At 33.8% G+C, this 20,701-nt stretch overlaps 1 protein-coding gene and 1 long non-coding RNA gene across 4 annotated transcripts in view; one reads left to right on the forward strand and one right to left on the reverse strand.

Moving 5' to 3' along the window:
• Positions 1 to 13,363, reverse strand: part of LOC120353313 — a 30,980-nt gene extending 17,617 nt beyond the window's left edge. The window contains exon 1 of one of the 2 annotated variants that reach the window (XR_005572293.1): positions 13,214 to 13,363. This is a non-coding gene — a long non-coding RNA (uncharacterized LOC120353313). Of the gene's footprint in view, positions 1 to 4,937; positions 5,062 to 13,213 lie in introns of those variants that run through there. The other variant, XR_005572294.1, reaches the window with a different exon arrangement.
• Positions 13,364 to 13,375: 12 nt separating this feature from the next.
• Positions 13,376 to 20,701, forward strand: part of LOC111049340 — a 39,704-nt gene continuing 32,378 nt past the window's right edge. For both annotated transcript variants that reach the window (XM_039436553.1, XM_039436554.1), the window contains exon 1: positions 13,376 to 13,637. The gene's annotated coding sequence lies outside the window, so the exon portion shown is untranslated. The remainder of the gene's footprint in view (positions 13,638 to 20,701) is intronic.

Below are 20,701 nucleotides of genomic sequence, written 5' to 3' on the forward strand. Positions count from 1 at the left end.
TTCCTTGCCCTATTACCATAGGTAAGGAAAGTATTGCTTTCAGAAAAAAATTAAGGTACCCCAATTTCTAAATTTCTATACGTTTCAAGGTCCCCTGAGTCCAAAAAAGTGGTTTTTGGGTATGGTCTGTATGTGTGTGTATGAGTGTATGTGCGTCTGTGTGTACACGATATCTCATCTCCCAATTAACGGAATGACTTGAAATTTGAACTTAAGGTCCTTACAATATAAGGATCCGACACGAACAATTTCGATCAAATGCAATAAATTAAAGATGGCGGCTAAAATGGAGAAAATGTTGTCAAAAACAGGGTTTTTCGCGATTTTCTCGAAAACAGCTCCAACGATTTTAATTAAATTTATACATAAAATAGTCATTGATAAGCTCTACCAACTGCCACAAGTCCCATATCTGTAAAAATTTCAGGAGCTCCGCCCCATCTATGCAAAGTTTGATTTTAGATTCCCAATTATCAGGCTTCAGATACAATTTAAACAAAAAAAATTTAAGTGGAAAAGATTGAGCGTGAAAATTTCTGCTATTAATGTTCAGTAACATTTTCATCTAAAATTGAAAATAAGCACGTAATTCGAGAAAATGTGATTATCCAATTGCAAACTGTTGGCAACTGTTGATTCTATTAAATGATTCACTACGAAGAGATAGCAGACCTCGTATGTCTCCAGCGTTATTGTCCTGTCACCGCAGCTGGCTCAGATCTTTGTTTATAAGTAGACTTGAGATGCGCGTGAACACTAGCGTCAGGTGATCAATTCTCATAACGGCAAGGAAAGTTGTGTAAGTGCGCCACACCAGATTTTTGTTTTTGTTATTGGGTGGTAGAGAGAGGAATTATGAATCTCAACTCAAAAGTTAAATAAAATTAATAAAAATTATACGGTTTAATTCAAGCCAGTCTATCGATGAAAGTTAACGAAAGTTTTCTGAATTTTTTTTGCATCTGTATTTGAAAATAATCCGGATATAACGACTGGACGTCCGTTCGGTGTGGAGTCCGTCAGGCGTGATTCCATAATGACGTCACACTAAGCATACTAACCAACTATCCACAACATGCACTGTATCACATTCCCATCTATTCAGTATAATAGTATATTTTTATATTTAATACCACATAGTAATATTCAGCTATGTGGTACTCTATAGTTCATCAATGTGTCATCCTGTACAGTTCATGCGCTTAGATCAGCACTATTCACTGCCTTTAATGAGATTCATATTTATTTCAAACGCTCAACATTCCTGACAAATACTGACAATTTTTAGTGAATCACACTACTATAGGCCTATAATATGTCAGTACGCATCCCTGCCACATGCATTGGCAGGAAGGGACGAAATAAAAGAGGTCAACTATATCGGAGCTGTATGGTTGGATGCAATGAGGCATATTTCCGGTGCAGAATTAAGCAGCGTCAGTCCAATGAAAAAGAATGCTCAGTAAACATGCATGCACTGGAAAGTGTGCATTGTGATGGTATTATCATATAGAAGCCTAAACTGGGTGAATTTTACATCATTTGAAAGTATATAGTGATTTTTTTTTTTAAAAGAATAAGATTCAACAGAGCTTGATGCCTTTCAGGAAGTTGAATTTTGAGTTGATGATGAAGTTTACATTCATTGTTTTGAATTTTTTTCTAGGTAATATATTCATTTTTGATCTTCAGTATGTATCATACATTCAGAGATGTATAGTATAATAGAGACAATAATAGGTCTAATTGATAAACGCATTCACAGATAGGTGGAGGATCATAAACTAAATCAAATCGAAATCAATTTATTTTCCATTTCTACAGTATACGTTGTACAAAGCATGAAATTACCATAATTATTACAGAAATATGTACAAATTTACTTCATATCACAATCATATACCCTAAAGAACATTACAAAAATCATTATTAAGGAAAATAATCCCAAAGGTTACAAAACCTGTTTGGGCAGAAAAAATGCAGTTAACGTAACACAAAAAATAAAGAATGAGAAAAAACTATAACTAGAAAGACAAGTAATGAACAATGAGTGAACTTGTAATGAATAATCTATGTATAAGCTACAGAGCTACTCACTATATTCATTGTCTAGGTTTTAATAAAACCAATACCATTCTTTTAATCCGATCACAATAGCTATTGAATTTAAACGGGTGAGTGTTCAAGGACATTCCAAATTTCCATTGAAAATCAATATTAATGGGTTGTCATTTGTACTTTTTTTTATCTAGACAGTAAGTAACCTTATCACATGTCTCAACAAGAAACAAAGAAGGTGGAGGAAAGGATCCGCTACGCCTTCAATTTGTCGTTGCTGCTTCGTTAACTGCAAGGAATGCGTTCGATGCGAACACTGAACAGGAAAGCCGCATTTTCCTGGCACAGAATTTTCCAATCTTACCTGCAGAACGACTATCATTGGAGCCGTAGCCGAGGGTATTGGGAAATCGTTAGGATCTTGGAAAATGGTAAAATTGACGTCCCAAACTGCATTCTGCCGTCCTTAAAAGGCTGTGCAAATAAACTTTCTACTGGTGATATTTTTCAAAGTTTTTCGATTTGTATACTATCAAGCTATCAAAATTGAAAAGTTTTCCCAGGAAAACATTTTTTTCCGATCATTACTTTTTGAGATATGAGCGCCTAAAGTTTAAATTTTTGGGGCGGAACATTTCAAGTTCGGTAAGAGAAAAATCTATGAGATTTAGAGGATAGATTCTTCATGGTATTGTTGATCTAATAAAACAAAAATTTTCTGAAAATATCAATTTTTGAGATTATCCTATTTTTAAGTTATCCAATTTTCTAAAAATGACCAAAAATAACTTTTAGTTGAGTTGGAAAGAAGGTATTGCACTCCCCCCATCCTATCAATAATAGAAATATCCTGTCCTTTGAGAAATAAACTGGACACACACACACACATTTGACTCATTTAATTTCTTTTGTTATGATAAGCTCATTAAAATGGATATTTATTATATTAAACGAAAATCCCAATTAAATGCTGTAAATCGCCCCGAAGACTTCTGCTACTGCAAATATTGACAACAGGGTAAACAACTAGATGGAAATTAAATTAAAACAAAATTTAATTGTGATTCACGTATAATAATACGGTAACTATTCATTAATTAGCATTTCGGAAAAATGCAACTTCCAAATTATTTCCATCATGAAAATGTAGTCAGAAAATGTAGCCATTCAAAATGTTGCCAGTAAGAAAATGTAGTCATGAAAATGTGATGAGAGATCAGATATTGTTATATATTTTTCAAATTATTATCATACAGGCCCAACCCCAACCCCCTAAATATCACAAATTAAGTATACCAGCTCCTTCAAATGAAGCACACTCGCAAAACTGGACGGAATGCTATCTCTTGCAATTAATTATGATACATTAAATTTCCTTCACCTCCACAAGAAGTTCTTAATATTAACAACGCTGATGACATTATCGCCTACTAAAAGTAGCCTAGGCTATACGGTACCGTACCAAAGAAAACATACGAAAACTTGAGATTGTTTCATTCTATGGCCATACATCGAGAATGCCAACAGTATACATTACTGAATGGAACAGTATACATCATACTCGCACATTAAATTAAAAAATCGAGGTATAAACTATTAGCACTAAATAAGAAAGTGAGTATACTATATTTTTTATAGACTACTTACATTGAGAATGCTTATTCCATTACCTAATTTATTAATTGCATCCAGTTTAAAAATGTTCAATTGAAATAATGTAACTTAATGTCTTCTGTATTTTGCCATTATGGTCATGAAGAATATTTGAGGTGGTGAGGCGGTATCGTATTTTATCATCAAGCTTTATCACTGAATGAATTATTCATTTATCACTCTCAAGTTTAAGCAACACTTGAAGCCTATCCCTCAGTTAGAATTAACGTTGGTTAGTGGACATTCCGTGATCACAACAGCTCATCTCAATAATAGGCCTATCATGGCCATGATATTCACATGCAATGTCTGTCTATTCCAAACTTTCCCTCCTACTGAATTTTTCATCATTTTTCGTAACATATTAAGCATAAGCGGAAGATTGCAATTGTCTTCATAATAGCCTCCCATTTGAATTACCGTACCTGGATGGATGAAATTATTTTCGTGATTGAGTAACATTTTCTAATGACGAACTTCTCAAAGCACTGAAGCTATACTACTTCTGCTTTTGAATTCCCTGGTAATATCAAGGCATTTAAAGTGACAGAAAATTATTAATTTATTGTGTAGTTCTACTCAGAAATTGGTCTGTAGCATTGTTTAGGAACGTAAAAACTCATTTTTTATATTTGTAAACTCAGCCTCCCCCCCCCCATTGATCTCTCTTTTGATCTGTATTGATCATTATTATGAAAAGAATTAGTAGGTAGTCTACCAGAGTACTATACTGATACTATTATTGTTTATAGGAGTTGCGTATCATCTTCGATATAGGTTTATGTGTTTACAACAACTGTTTTTCATATTAAAATTGCAAGGATTGCTTAAAACAATGAGTCATTTATTGAATTAATTGACAGGATAAGCTCATAACGGACTCCTAGAACGCCAATGTGGGGGTTATTCCAGCAAAACAGATGCTCTGCAAATGTTTTTCATGCAATAAAAAACCTGTGAATAGTTAGTTGGAGCCTCTCGAATCAAGGCTTCATTTTTAGTAGCAATTAAAAATATCACTTTTGATGGGCTCTCCAGTGGTCTTTTCACGAAAAATTATGAAGCCGCGTCAAGTTGAAAATAGTTAATCAAGTTAGTTAAAACCTGTAATTTTTAATAAAAAACACAAGTTAAATAAACTATGTAAGTTATGTTTAACATAGTTGAACATGTTTATACATGTTGTAACATAAGTTAAATAAACTATGCCTCAACTATAGGCTTACCTATTTTAGAGCACCTTTCAATTTAAATGGCACTTCAAACATTATTCATTAATTTTAGACTATATTATTACATCAACGTCAATATGAGATCTTCCGATCAGAATTTTCCAATTATGAATCAGACACGCTTCGTCAGCTACTTTCTTGATTCGAGAAGAAATTACTGTTCCGTGGAGCTTATCTTATCAATAGTAAGGTTATCGGGACGTTGAGAAAATTCTGCAATATCGATATTTTTCACTTTCATTCCATCGCTTCGTTGTAGATTAGGATCGTTCAGTACGGTAGTCATTATTACGATTCACACATGAGTTGAAGATGATTCTTCCGTAACGACTTGTAATTGGGCTATTATCTTTTGTCGAGATTTCCAGTAGAAGTGAATGCAATTTTCACGACATTAAACCTAACACTAAAAACGTGGAAAAAGCTATTCAGTTGGAAAGTGTTTTTTATTTTAAAAATGAAGAATCATAGAGGATTATCAGATTTTACGCTATAATAATGATAGGCCTAATAATAATAATGATGCGTTGTCTATCAAGATATAATTATCATGAGAAAATAGCGATTCAGAATGCCTATCCGTTAATTTAGTAATCCATTCTGAAAAACATAAATTAATCCGAATATTTTCCATTCCGTTGAGAATGTTTACTGGTTGAGTTCACTTGGAAATTCGATCTTAAGAACTTAAGAAGAAAGTTTTGATACTCATAGACCTTAATAGACCTAGCTTAGAGCTCCGAAAAAAAACAATCCTTGTAGTAGACTATGATTATCTGTCAGGTTTATGATAGTTGAATAGGCTTCTGGAGGAAAGGTATATTATGTAAAGGTAGATAAATAAATCTATTTTACCAATAATTCACCCATCTACCTTGAGCAAATCTTACATTTTGTTTAATTCACATTTTACAGAAGGTCGCAACTTTCCAACTTTATACACAGCTGGAACAGTATTTATAGGTTACGAAAAGAACGGTCAGGTCGATAAGTAGATTTCAGCACCCTACCGTTATTCTATATTATTTATCAAGGTACCTAGAATGTATTCTAGGTACATTGATATTTATAACAATGACTGCTAATGTTTTTACCATTACACAGCTGTTTAACGGCATCGATCTTCACCGCGACTTACTAGTTCTCGAACGAGAGTGGGTCGCGGTGTCGCGGTGAAGATTACGGTTTCGATCGATGCCACTAATCAGAATCAAAACATTTGAATTTCATTGCGCGAACGGAGATTGATGATCGCAATGGACCTTTCTGTAACTCTAACATATTGTTAAGTATGCAAGTGAACAGTATACGCTCAATTGATCACGATCGCGACCTAAACTTAAAGCTACATAAATTCTGTACATAAATCCTTACCGTTCTGTTTGTACCCATAAACATCACATGCCACTTCCTCAAATCAACTCCCCAAAAATACTACTGGTAGTGGCTTCCTCAACCTATTTACAATCATTCCAGACTGTATTTTTTTTGTCAACCACTCTTGGTTTTTAGAGCACTATGTGAAGAACATCACATATTATAATTATATTACATAGAGTACCGTAGTCGAAGAATTCACATGAATACAGTGATTCATGTCATGAATACAGTGATTCATATACCCCCCCACAAGGGGGGGGGGCATGGCGCAGTTTGCGCCATCAACATTTTTGGGGGGGCATGATTTTTTTTTATATTTTATGTCAACATTTTGAATCATGGATGAAAAATCCAGGTATTAAATAGAGATATCCTAATGTAGTTAATTTTAATACTTTTCCCCACCGTTACAATGTTTTATTAATATTTTGTATGCAGGAATTTTAGTAATTTCAAGCCTATGAGTTTGAAGGTAAATCTTTGAGAAAAAAAATTATAACTTCATCATCCACTATTATTCTGATTTCCTTTGCTTAATTTTAATTTTTAATGGTCCTGTGTTTGAGTTTCTTGCTGTTGCAACCTAATTTTCTTAAAAGCACAATGATAAGTTAAATTGAAATGTACATTTTAATCTAATAATTATTTTAATTTTGAAGTCGTTTCATGATGATATTAATGTCTCTGAAATGGGAATGCAATTATAAACAACATCGCAAACTCTAGTGAATTTGACAGAAGAGAAAATTTGTGAAAAATATCAAATGAAGCCAATTTCAATCTTTCAAATTTACACCTTATTTACCACACATTAATCAAGTAACTATTGTAACGCTTCATTATTTTTTTCTGTTTTGTATAATAGTAGGCTACAGTCAAATGGTCGTTTTTCGAGACAAAGCATTCTCTAAAATATTAAAGATAATAAAATTTCCAATAAATTGGGTGGTCGCGCGGAACTCTACGATTTTTGATTCTGGAGCTAAGAATTTTCAAAAAAGGGGTATTTTTAAGGGATTTTCAAAACTATGCAAACCTACCACTTCTACCCTATACAACTAGGATCTCTCTCTAGTAATGATAGAAAGCCACACATCACGTGAATTAACAATATTAATAATTCTGAACAGAATTCCTTAGGTACCTATTTTTGAATTTAGTAGAGGTGGGAGGGGGATTACACCCAAGAATAGAAAATCATGTCCTACAGCCAAAATTCAAATTTTCATTATAATACCTTTTCATGGCCTTCCTAACAAAAAAGAAACATATTTCGGCTGAAATAACTTTACGAGAGTTATGTTCTATGATAATCACTCGTTGGATTTCAGTATTTCCTAGTGGGGGGCACACATAAGGATACGTCCAGGATCAAAGCTTTAAACATATAACTTTCGACTGAATGATCACATCTTCTCGTACTACAGCTCGTTCATATCAGCTCGTCAAGGCAGTTGGTAATCATTTATCATCGCACTAAAATTTGTTTAAAAAAATAGGAAATTCCTCCTTTAGTGTATTTTAGCACATATTTCAATGCATAGAAAAATGACCGATTTCTATATTCAAAACTGTGTGTCTCGGTAACACAAAATGATACTTGGTCTTGATTTGAAGAAAAGAATCTCCTCTTTTATGTGAGGTTAATGATTTTTGTAAAAATATAATCGTGAAGTAAGTCCTCCTGAACAAGAACGGGTGCACTGCTAGTCTCAAAAATAATATCAAAAAGATACTTTATTTCTATTTTAAAAGAGATAAGAAACGATGGTATATATATTTTTACAATATTATGAGAACAGAAAGAATTCCTCACAAGACTAAAGGTAAATAATGTCCTTTGGAAGATTAGTATGTAAGATGTGAATTTTATTGTCATACGTACACTGACTAATGTTAAAAACTAAATGGTTGGGAATTGGGGTACTTTGGGGGGGCATTACACTTGGATTGGGGGGGGGGCATGAACCATTACCCTTGGGGGGGGGCTGGGCACCCCTGCATGAATATGATATGGTATAAACACATCCACATCCTAATATTTTTAAAAAATGAAAAAACTTTAATTTATTTTATTCATCATTCACTCAATATTTATTATGATAAACAGAATCAGGTTGACGGTGAATTTTTATAAAAATCTTTATGCTTTTCATTCCTCCTGTTTTTTCCTTTTCCTTTTGCAAGTCTACTTTTTTCCTTCTTTCGTCAGGGATTAGAGGCAATGTCTTGCATATTTTACTGGTCTTGAGTCATCATTTGATATCTTTTTGAACCATACATAATACTTTGTGAATTTGAACGACATATACTTTAGCGTGAGGTGAAAACGTGGCATAATCTCCAAGTCTTCTTGTTTCATTTCAATTATTAGAAATGGCGACTCGATTTTGTATGAACCAATAACACATTTCCAGTCAGTCTTCAGGGACTAAGACTATACTCTTTTTCCTTTGACATTCAATTAAACCAGTCACGATCGTATGAAAGGGAACTGTGATCAGTTATCATGAATTTCCGATGAATTTTGAAAAATAACCTAGTCTGAACAAAATAATAAAGCAAAGACGGAATCACTTTGACGTCACAATCGATGAGTGTTTTTTACCTGGAGCAAGCTTATTGAACTTTGTTGTCAAGCAGGACCACTGCAATAAGGGAATAGGCCTACCAATGTTTTTCATTTCAAAAGATACCTTGTTTGACGAATAATTACATGTTGAGCTAAAACGAGTTGATATCTCAACTTTTCATGTCAATGCTCGTAGAATCCGCGTAATCATTGCGTTCCTATTTGATACAAGTCATAGTAAGGAAAGTGAAGACCAATCGACCTAGTTCTTAACTTATATTTATTGTGCATCAAACGTTCAGTTATTACTGCTGTTACGTAACAGTGTTGTCTTATAGCATCATCAGCATACAACTTGAATAAAGTTCCACTTTCATTGCTCCTGCATTCAAAGAAATAGGAGTAGGAATAGTGTTTTATAGTTTAATGCATTTCCAAATGAAAATCATTTTTAAACTCGCTATTGTTTATCTCTTTTGGAAATTTTCAGTGCCTAGTTTGATGTGATTCCTCCACAAATCAATCTATCTATTGCACCAAATATGAAAGTGTCTTATTCCTTACTGATGATAATGATCGTTATAAAAAGTGCCGCTAACACTTATCAATTCGATCCACAGGTACCTGTATGTAGGAATATAAATATAAATATAAACTGTATTATACAATAAAGCAAAAAAGCTGCATAGTACATATTAACTTAAAGCATAGGCTACTAGATTTGAGAAAATCAGTGTCATTCGATGTTTTGTAAAAGAATCCATGAGCCAATAGAATGTAAACGATATCAAGTGGTACCGGTACCTACACTATATAATATTCCTTATTGGCCTTGCGGTAAATTGGTTCAAAAACATTGCCTTTTTATTTTGTTAGCAGAGTTGTGTGTAACTTCTCTCTCACACATACATACAAATAAAATAATACAAAAGTATCAACTATCAACATTTCAATCTCGTTCAATAACCACAAAGTTACGGTATATCTAAAAAACAATTATACAGTATTGAGAATATCATTTTCAAACCACACGTTAACCACCAAATTGGTTATTATAATTGCAGTAGTTTGAGTGATGATGGTAAAATCCATAGAGCTGCACAACAGTTTTGAGAACGTGTCACCTGAATTTTTATTATTGCCTATCAAAAGAATAGAATAGAATGGCTCTTTTATTAGACGCCTTCAAAAAGGCGACATTAGTAAAGAATACCGTAATTCACAACACTGATAACTTATGCATGAGTAATAAATCACAAGTTCTTCACATAGAAATCGAATTGTAATCAAATTATCAATCTCTGTTAGTCTGTATCATTAATCATCACGTTATCTCAATAAGGAGTAAAAGAAGATTGGACAAATAATTAATTGCAAAGACATTTCAACAAGTTGATGACAATCAAACAGTGATTATCAAGCTCTTTTATTATTTTCACTGATTCTTGAATTGTTTAATCATAAGTGAACAAATAACAAGAGTGGTTCTGCCTTAATTGGATCTCAGTGGGTATTCAGCTACAATGCTATTGTAATGCAATCACAATATTTCAACGTTGTTTTACAGTTGATCCTGATTAGTGATCAATATAATTAATGAGAAGCTCCACAATCTAGTCACATTATTGTACTCTCTCTTTCGCAGAAGAACTTCACTTTCTGATATTCACCTAATATTCTCATGAAATCTCTCTCACACTCTCTCACTCCCTCTCACTCATTTACTCAATAACTCATTTACGGTCACTGCTTCAAGACTTTGGAATGGTGTACCCAATAATGTGATCACATTACATTATTATTTCGATGAGGACTTTGTGGTTTTAGGCTATGCACTATTTGTACACTAACAACCTGCAACAATTCAGGTTTCCCCTACTTTGTTGCGCAGCAATGTCTTAAAAGCTCGGCTGCATTATAATGAAAAGACTATTGTTAAATCCTTCTTTATTGTGAAGTACTCGATAAGAAAAATTCTAAATGTAATCAAGGTTGTAGAGAATTTTCTCTTATTTCCATTCCAATGAGAGATTCTATTCATAAGATTACTATTGAAAAATGGTGAATTTCATTTTAATTTTTTTTTCATGATTCTACTGTCAATCAACCTCTAAATAGGGACTGATACGGACATGATAGGTACTTCGATTGGTCTCGAATTGTAGGGAATTTTATTCTCTACAAGCTCAGTTGTTTTGAATCCATCTTAAATCACTCTTTGGTATCGAATAACTAAACTGCCAATAGTACCGTGAAAGTTAGGAAAATATCTTCAATTTCATTATTTTTTCCAACTAACGAACCGAACTTCACAAACGCATTTTTCACAAGTTTAGCAACCTGACTTATCCCCTCCTACATCGCTCCTTATGTCTCCAGTCCTCCTCTCGCAATCTCTGCATTCCATCTCTTTTCGAACATTTATATTTCCATCCATATTTCCCTTGGCCTACCCCACTTTTGATACTGGTTTGGAGTCCATTCAAAGACTCTCAATGGTATTCTCTCCGTATTCATTCGGCGTAGGTGGCCATACCATTTTACCTGGTTCTCACCAACGCTACTTAGTACAGTCTGTTTTACATTCATCTGCTCTCTTATTGCTCCATCCTCACTTTATGTAATAGATGTAATAGTGAAAGACAAGCCAAGAGCTGTAATATAGTCGAAGATCCGATCATTGTGTCAAAAGTTATGAGTTTTCAAAATTTTTATCATCGAGGTTTCCTTATGCGCGGCTCCCAAAAATAAATACTGAAATTACGTGTATATATTTATTTATTTATTTATTTACATAAATAACGGGCGAGTAGAGTGCAGGCGGCGGAGATGCAATTCCTCCGGAGAACCAAGGGCTGCGATAGAAGGGACCACATCAGAAACGATGATATCCGAGCAGAGCTAGGAATTTACAGCTTGTTGGAAAAAGTCACACTATACCGGAAGCAGTGGAAAGACCATGTGGAAAGAATGCCGGCAGAAAGGCTTCCTCTACAGATATTGAACTATAAACCGGCAGGGAAAAGATCTATTGGTAGGCCACGGAAGAGATGGCAATAAATACACTACTTGTATATATTATAGCGTAATTTTGTAATTGAAATATAGATATTAATAAGCTGTTTGTAAGTCGGAACAGGCATTAACCTAATCCTTGTACGTAAGATGATGATGATGATAACGGGCGATCCTGATAGAACATGATCGATTTTAGAAAGCTAAATCATTGTGCGAAATCTCAATGTGAGGACAATGAAGTTCGTGATGATGTTTAAAGCTGGAAATAAGGCGTTTTTTCGAAATACATAGAGCATTGTTATCAGGTGTGCATGTAAGTCTATATGAGATAGAGCGTTCTACCTGGTCTCAGGTTGTAGAACACAGTTCACGCACAGTATACAACCAGAGGCGTTTAGTGACAAACGGAAGATATGGTTGATTAAAAACTGAAACACATTGAAATATATTTTTTCAAAAGTTATATGTACTGAGTTTTGAAAAATAATTGTAGCTCAGTACCTTCTTATTAAAAATAGAGAAATCTGTATTATTAAATTCTTTCACATAAAAAAAGAGACGATTTTTCCGTCCAAAAAGGCTGAATCAGCGGATCCAGCGGAAATCTCTGAAAACTGGAAAATGAACCGAAAATACGAGATTTTGGGGAATTCTGTACTTAGCAATAGAAATTTTTGCATGCAGAAATTGGTTTTGGATTTATTTTATGTTTCCAAACGATATATATTGAAAAATCAGAACTACTGTATTATGTTCCCCTTCATAAATAGAAAGACATTTATATTTTGAAATGATTTGTTGTTAAAGATAGAATTGGAGATATTTTTCCTATTTTTTGACAATAATAGTGGATGATGATGACGAGAGTAGATTATTACATCCATTGAAATTAACAAAATATTCGATATAATTACAATTCAATTGCTGATATTTCAGGAGTACTGGTTTAAATTGAAATCAATTTATCACAAAAGAAAAAAATAATTCTAAATAAATTGCTACAAAAGAAAAATCAAGGAAATATATTTCCCCGCTTGGACTGAAAACATACTGTATTGTTTCTCAATTTCGTCAATAATAATTTAATAGAAGGAAGACCCACTCTGTCAACTTTCACTGTTTTCAAATATTGTACAGAAATAATTTAATGATCCTTGTAGTTTCTGATTTCAATGGAATAAGGCCATAAAGAAGGACCCCAGTCATATAAGATAGCTTGTAAGATAACTTGACTGACTCGAAGGCCCTCAGAGAAGAGAAACATTATCCGACGATTAGGTCTATAGTTACTACTACTTACTACTTATACACTGAATGTTGACTGGAGAGAAGACATCTCCGAGGAAGAGCACATAAGACCCCAGCGGGTAAAGTACAGCTGCCACAGGCCTGTGATAGCTGAATAATAATTTTGGAAGGGGAACCCACCGCCCCATGCTGAAGGATGATGAATGAACAGATCACAAGGGGGGACTCGAACTAAGCAGTGACCAGTTTACGCTGCGTCTCCACCATTCAGTGCATCACTGGTAACTGTAGCTTGCGGTTATCATCATTTCACGCTAGAATCGTGAGTTTGTTTCGCGCTTCTTTCTTGCCGCAGAGTGCTTCAAAGCCGAGAATAATAAATATTTTCATGTTTAGTGAAATTAGTGAGTTTGGTGAAGAGCTTCTCCAGGAGAATACCTGATTAGGAATTAATACATAGGAATTAATAAAGAAAGGTTTGTTCTGTTTCCTCAATTTTTCACAGTTTGATGTTGGATACTTCCTGATGACAAATAGATTGCTTATGCTACTTCATTGCATGTGAATGACCGACCAAACATTGAACAAGAAAATTATTGTGGAATTTAGTTACAAATACAGTTCTAGTAACCTATTATATAATTATTGAATACTCTGCAATTTTTTTATTTTGCTGATTTAAATGATTTTCGTGGTTAACAGAAAAATCACGAATACCTGTGGGATATTCATTATTGAGTATATTTTATATACTGTTGGGTCAGCTTTATTTGTATATAAAGAGAGTTTATAGCCTCCTTCTTAGAGTTTAAAAAGCAAATAGCTACCACAAGAGAATATAAATTGATTGGAATTCACCAGCAATGTTCACCAATGAATTCACCAAGATATTTGGATATCTTGAAAGTAGTAGTAATATAATATTATATTATAGTTCTGAAATGTTTAATTCATTGTTTGGATTCATAAGAGAATTCCAGAACCAAATTTTGCATTCAAAATTTTCTTGTGCATTGTGCTAGATACGAATGGCCCAAAAACCTCATATTTTTGGTTCATTTTCCAGTTTCCGACAAACCTATTCCAGCCAAATCCAGTCATCGGAAAGATAAATTCGCTCAACCTTTTTTCAGACTATACAATAATTTTGAATAAAATGAAATCATTCGGTGCTCTCTATCTTCAATGAGTACCTACTGAATTACAAGTTTCAAAAAAATGATTTATTCATATATTTATCACATTGTGTACAAATACTTAACATGAGGAAAGGCACAACAGACTCATGCCCAAAACTGTCCCATTTCCAATTCATACTACACTGTCCAAATCAAACTGTTGGTTATGTCACTTTCACTTTTCACAAAACAATTTACGCTCTTCAATACTCAGATGAACAAGTAAATTTTGAATCAAATAGGTACTATTAGAGTCTAGAATCAAAAAATCTAGAACAGTAACTTAGTAATTATTCAAAAAGTCTAAATTTTGAATGGAACTAGAAATTTTTGAGCTAAAAACTTAACACTTTACAGAGAACTACGAAATGAGTGAAATTTCAGTTGACAATATCTTCCGACTATCACAATTCAAATGTACTATTAGTTCAATGAACAGTAGACCTCGCGCAGTTATAAACCGCAGCCTCCTCTTATACTGTTCATCAGAGTAAATCCTGTCTTTATGTCGTGTCGGCGAGATATCGGTGTGAAAACGGCTAATCGCTGTTGGGGTTGGTGTATCAAAAATGCTAACATCAAAAGCTAATCTCCTTCAAGACATACTGGCAACAGGACAGCCCAAGTTCAAAGCAGAGAAAGTTCGAGAGACAATACTATGTTGTTATTTTAGTTATTAATTGCATGCGTTATTGCACGCAATCAATATAGTTCATTTATTTATTTATTCACAATGGAGAGAACGGGTTTCCCCAAATATGTCTCCTTAACAATAAAAATTGTACAGATACAAATGAAAAAAGAAAAATAATGATAAAAATATTACGAACTTACGCAATAAATAATACAAACAACAAAGATACCACCTAACTCAAAAATGAAAAATACAAAGATTTCAAATACTTAGGAAAAAAGTATAAAATAAAACAAATTGGGAATTCAAAATTTATAAAAATTAAAGAATATAATAACAAATATCAAATAAAAATTTTATCAATAGAATAAATAACATTTATAACTGAACTACGTCCCAAACCATATGCACATCCACACTGATACAACAACTATTTATTTGATCAGATCATGCTTACACAAGATTTAATATCATCATATTATAACGCTTTCCGGAATTTAGCGTAAGGAACCCAGAAGACATATAGGCGCCCAGACAAGTTATTATAAGTTCTTTGCATCCTATTATTAATAGTGCATAAAAATTGCAGTCAATGAGGCATGCAATTCATAGTCTACACAGCTGCTGATTTTTACCAAGTTACATTGAGATATTGAATTGCATGCGTCATGGCATGCGATTTATAATCCTCTCGACAGCTGATTCATGGTGAAATTCTATAGTCTGATTTTTACTCTAATATTGCCGTATGAAGGAGGCTCCTTTTTCCTTTCATATCATCCTTGAAATGCAGAATTTCCAAAAACCTTGTATATACGTCGACGCGCAATTTAAAAAGGAACATACCTGTTAAATTTCATGGAAATCTATTACCGCGTTCCCCGTAAATGCGCAACATATAAACATTTAAACATTAAGAGAAATGCCAAACCGTCGACTTGAATCTTAGAACTCACTTCGCTTGGTCAATAATTCAAAATCCATACGGCGTAATTTTGTGCTCTACAACCTTAAACCAGGTAGAGCGCTTTATCTCGTATAGATTCCCAGGTACACCTGCTAACAATGCTCCTTGTCTTTTGAAAAACACCCAATTTTTAGCTCCAACCATCTTCAACTTCATTGTCCACATATTGAGATTTCGCACAATGATATAAGTTCATAAGATCATGTTCTATGAGAATCACCCGTTAGATGCACTTAATTTAGTGAAGAGGCGCACTAAAGGCACCTCAAGGACCAACATTTCAGAGTCATAAATTTTGTCACAATGATCGGATCCCCTTGTACTCCACGCTCAACCTGAGTAGAATGGATCTTGATATCATCTTCGACATCAAACCAGTCCTTTTATCATGAGAATACTTATTGAACGCATAATATGAGTTTGCATTGAATAAGTCTGGTTATTTTAACTATAGCTCTTCATCTCAAATTTTAATCTATACCACCGTTGAAATGAGAGTATAAATGGTAGAGGGAATGTGAGTGTCTCTTCTGAACATTCTTATAACCAACCCAAGCAACCATTATATCACTCATTAACTGGTGAAGTTTCAAGATTACAGTACTGGAATGCCCATCAAAAAGTCACTCACCTCTTCTCATATTCCACAAGCTGGATTCCATTTAAACCTTTTTCAGATAAGACCGCACGTATATTTTTTATCAATTCTCTGGGAGATTTATGAACACAGCAGTCATACCACACTATGCCACTCATGTTAGTCTGAGCTTGTAATGGATTCTACGTAGAATTAATTCTCTTGATTGTAGTGGGAGATACTAAAATCTGTTCAATTGTATTTTTTTCTTTGCTATCAGGCCTTTATTAATAACTAAAATAACATAACTTAGTATTGTCTCTCGAATTTTCTCTGCTTTGAACTCGGGCTGGCCTTTTGCCAGTATGACTTGAAGGAGATGAGATTAGCTTTTGATGTTAGCATTTTTGATACACCAACCCCAACAGCCATTAGCCGTTTTCACACTGATATCTCGCCGACACGACATACAGACAGGATTTACTCTGATGGACAGTATAAGAGGAGGCTGCGGTTTATAACTGCGCAAGGTCTACTGTTCACAGAACTACTAGTTCCATTAACATGATAGTAATGATAATTTGATAATACTGTACCTTATCCACATTCGTTTGATTTCGATTACGGAACAAATTATAAATACGAAATGTATTATACGATATATGTTCAATGCACATAGAAAAATAGAAGAAAATAATAACTCATGATGCTGCTGGAAACCATGAGATCTCGAATAAGGATAAAACAATAGAATTGTTAGTTACAACGATTCTGATGACACTTTCACCTGTCAACATTCTGTCCTGCATTTTGTGGGTCATGTTTAATTATTTTACTAGAAACCACAAATTTTTCAGCTTATTAGCGGCTACTATACTATTCAATGTTCTAATTCACACATTTCTTTCAACAAGCTTCTTCGTTGTATGAAATGAAAGTTTCTTCAAGTATGACCTCAAGATATATTTGAATTGTCCCGGGCTGTAAAGACTAAAAAGACACTCCATATCTCACCTAAGCTATTATCCATTATCCATCAGAATTATAATCGTATCGAAAATGGAATACGGTACCTGAGATGAATATATTTTTTCTTCAAGGTGAATATTCAACTCTTATTATCAAAGATCATTCAATTATCATTTTGTTTATTATAAACTCTTCTTTGAGACATGCTTCTATCACAATAAAAATTTCGAAGCTGGAATATGGAAGATATTATCATAATATATCCTATTATATTAAGCGAGCAATATCTGTATTTATATATCTGGTTATTTATGTTTAACGGATCTCGAAAACGGCTCTAACGATTTTCACGAGATTTGGAACATAGTAGGTTTATGATATAAAGATTCGATTGCACTAGGTCTCGTCCTTGGGAAAACTCACTGAATGACATTAAAAGGATAATTGGCTGAAACAGCTTGGCTGAAACAGCTGTGGATAGTGAAAAAGTGAGTGAGCGAGTGAGTATGTGAAAAATCAAAATATTGCATCCCCGAAATTCCTAAGATGACATATAGCCAGCTGTGAAATATAAACACGATCATTTTAGAGAATTGTGTCTGTTTATCTTCTTATGAATAAAAATCGAGCCTCAAATTTTGACATTCAATAACTTTTTTATGTGTACACCGAATTTGATGATTCTTTTTTAGTAGGGTTTGTTATGTTCAGGACCAGGTTTATGGACTCTTTCTTCCTTCTCTCAGTCCTTTTAGGACTCTACGGTCCTTCAAAGTTTACATGTAATCCTTATGGGAGAAGATTTTTGAACTGGCCACACACAGAAATGAAAATCAGTTTTATAATCATTACCTCATACAACAGCCGTCAGTAGATAGTAGACAAGAATGTGTGCTGTTCCATAACCACCCATGTATTTTATTCTAAACGCGTCGACTAAAAACAAAATGACTGTTCTATGTGAAACCAACCAGCAGTGCCGATGCGGCCTCTGCATGCTCTGCAAAGACTTACATGCTCTAAAGACATTGCTTTCTTTCGAATAATTGTGCAATCTTTGGTGTTCAGAATTAATTTATTTTTAGTAAATTGTTTATTTTGCAGTTAGAAAATTGTCTATGTAAATAAAATACCGCATCCCGCCTCCTCAGGTGTGCATCCAGCTAAAGTTTGTCATGAGATGCATTAAACTATTTGGCGGTACGAAGTTCGCCGGGTCAGCTAGTCAATAAAATAATAAAAATAACGAGCGAAGCTCGGTGCCCCGATATTCTTTCGGAATAAAGCACAGCGGTTTAATTAAGATTAAAGTTGAATCATTTCATTCGGTCTGAAAGACCGAAAAAATGAAAGAAAAGTGGGTTTTCGAAAATGCATCACTTTAGAACATAAATATCTCGAAAAGTATCGGATTTATCGAAAACCTCTACCGAACGAAACTTGTAGGAAATTTATCAAGCTTCATTTTTATGTAGTCGATTATGTCAAAAGAACACATTGTTTCCAAGATATAAGCATGTAAGTAATTAGTGGAAAATGCAACTTTCAAAACACCCTCATCCCTTCAGCACATGATGCAGGGGTTGGGCTTTCGATATGCTCACCTCCAAACTAGTCTCAACAACGCTACAAAGTCGAAAATTGTGTTCCAAACATTCCCTTCAAATTTCATTGTCAACTGATCTATTGTTGCTGAACAGAAAATTTCACTCTCGACACTAAAACTGCTGCAACAGACGTAGGGAAATGCGTAAAATAGTAAAAATATACTTCAAATCGAAGATAATTTGATGCTCTATCAGCCCATAATCAGTACGGATTTTTTTCATCAATCGTACAAAAACTATAAGGCCGAAAAGATGAATAAATTAGAGGCAGAAGTGTTTTTTTCAAAAAATGTCTCACCTTCAAGAGCGGATATTTCAGAAACTATGAGAGATATGGGAAAAATGTGAAGGACAAAACTTGTTGGTAATTTTGTAAGATTTAATTTTGCACAGAATACAAAGATGCATAGTTTCCGAGATATATGCAAAAAAATGGAAAAATGGTACTTTCAAACCACCCCCACCCCTTTAGCACAGGGGGTAGGTGTGAGGACTTTTGATATGTTAATCCTCTTACTATCCTGAAAAGAGCTGTGGAGTTGAAAATTGTGTTCCAAACTTTTCCCTCTATAATCTTCCGTTGACTGGACTATAAGTATCATAGAACAATTTTAAGTAGATACATTTCCATGAAACACAAACTCATTCGAACATAAAACTAATAATATTGAATAGTTTTATTTTATGTTTGGGGAATTACATCGAACATCAACTTCAACAAAGAGTGTAGCTCCTGCTTCCATAAACATATAACTTTATTGCATAACAAATTACATGACGATATATATACTAATTATATAGAATAGGATTGAATGATGCAAAAAGCTTCATTCCCATCGTTGAGAAGTAAATCAATCTATATCAAGCACCGCATATATTTTCGCAATCGATACCTTACAGTACAGTAATTACCACTCAATACTTTACAATTGCACATCTTTTTAAACGAATATTGGATATTGTTATGTGAGAGTGTCTTACCATCACTAGCAAGGCCGAAGGCCGGCCTTGGTGTCAATCAATATCTCAATTATTCCAATAATTGACCAACTAAGCAGAAAAACGAGACCATGAATGATTAACTTAATTGAAATATTGACAATATGATGCCATAGAGCCAAGAATCGAAATAGATTTCCTGTTCTTAGCTTAATTATTCGAATTGTGGTGTTTTGAGTACGGTAGCATATTTGTGAGATGATTAATCACAATACAACTTTTATTATTATACACTCACAATATTACACACTATTCTTGTGAGTCTCTTGACAATATCTTTGTGAGACATTCACTGACATATTCATGACACCGTTTTTTCGTCAATCTGCATTAACTAATGATTTATCTCAGCCAAATATTCGATATACAGTAAGTTTCACATCGAACTGTCAGCATTATTAGTTGAATGGGAGGTATTGATGTTATTAATAGCAATGCTGACAGTTTTATTTGAAGACAATTTCTCTGCACTGTATAAGTGAATTATATACACAGTATACAGGAGTGAATTGTATTGATTATTTACCTTGAACTAATCCCTCAATCAAAGAATCGCGAATTTCTCTGTGGGCGGTTCTAGAGAAATCTATTTTCTATATAAATAAATTA

This window comes from Nilaparvata lugens, chromosome 10, assembly GCF_014356525.2.
Source record: "Nilaparvata lugens isolate BPH chromosome 10, ASM1435652v1, whole genome shotgun sequence".
Classification (NCBI taxonomy): Eukaryota; Metazoa; Arthropoda; class Insecta; order Hemiptera; family Delphacidae; genus Nilaparvata; species Nilaparvata lugens.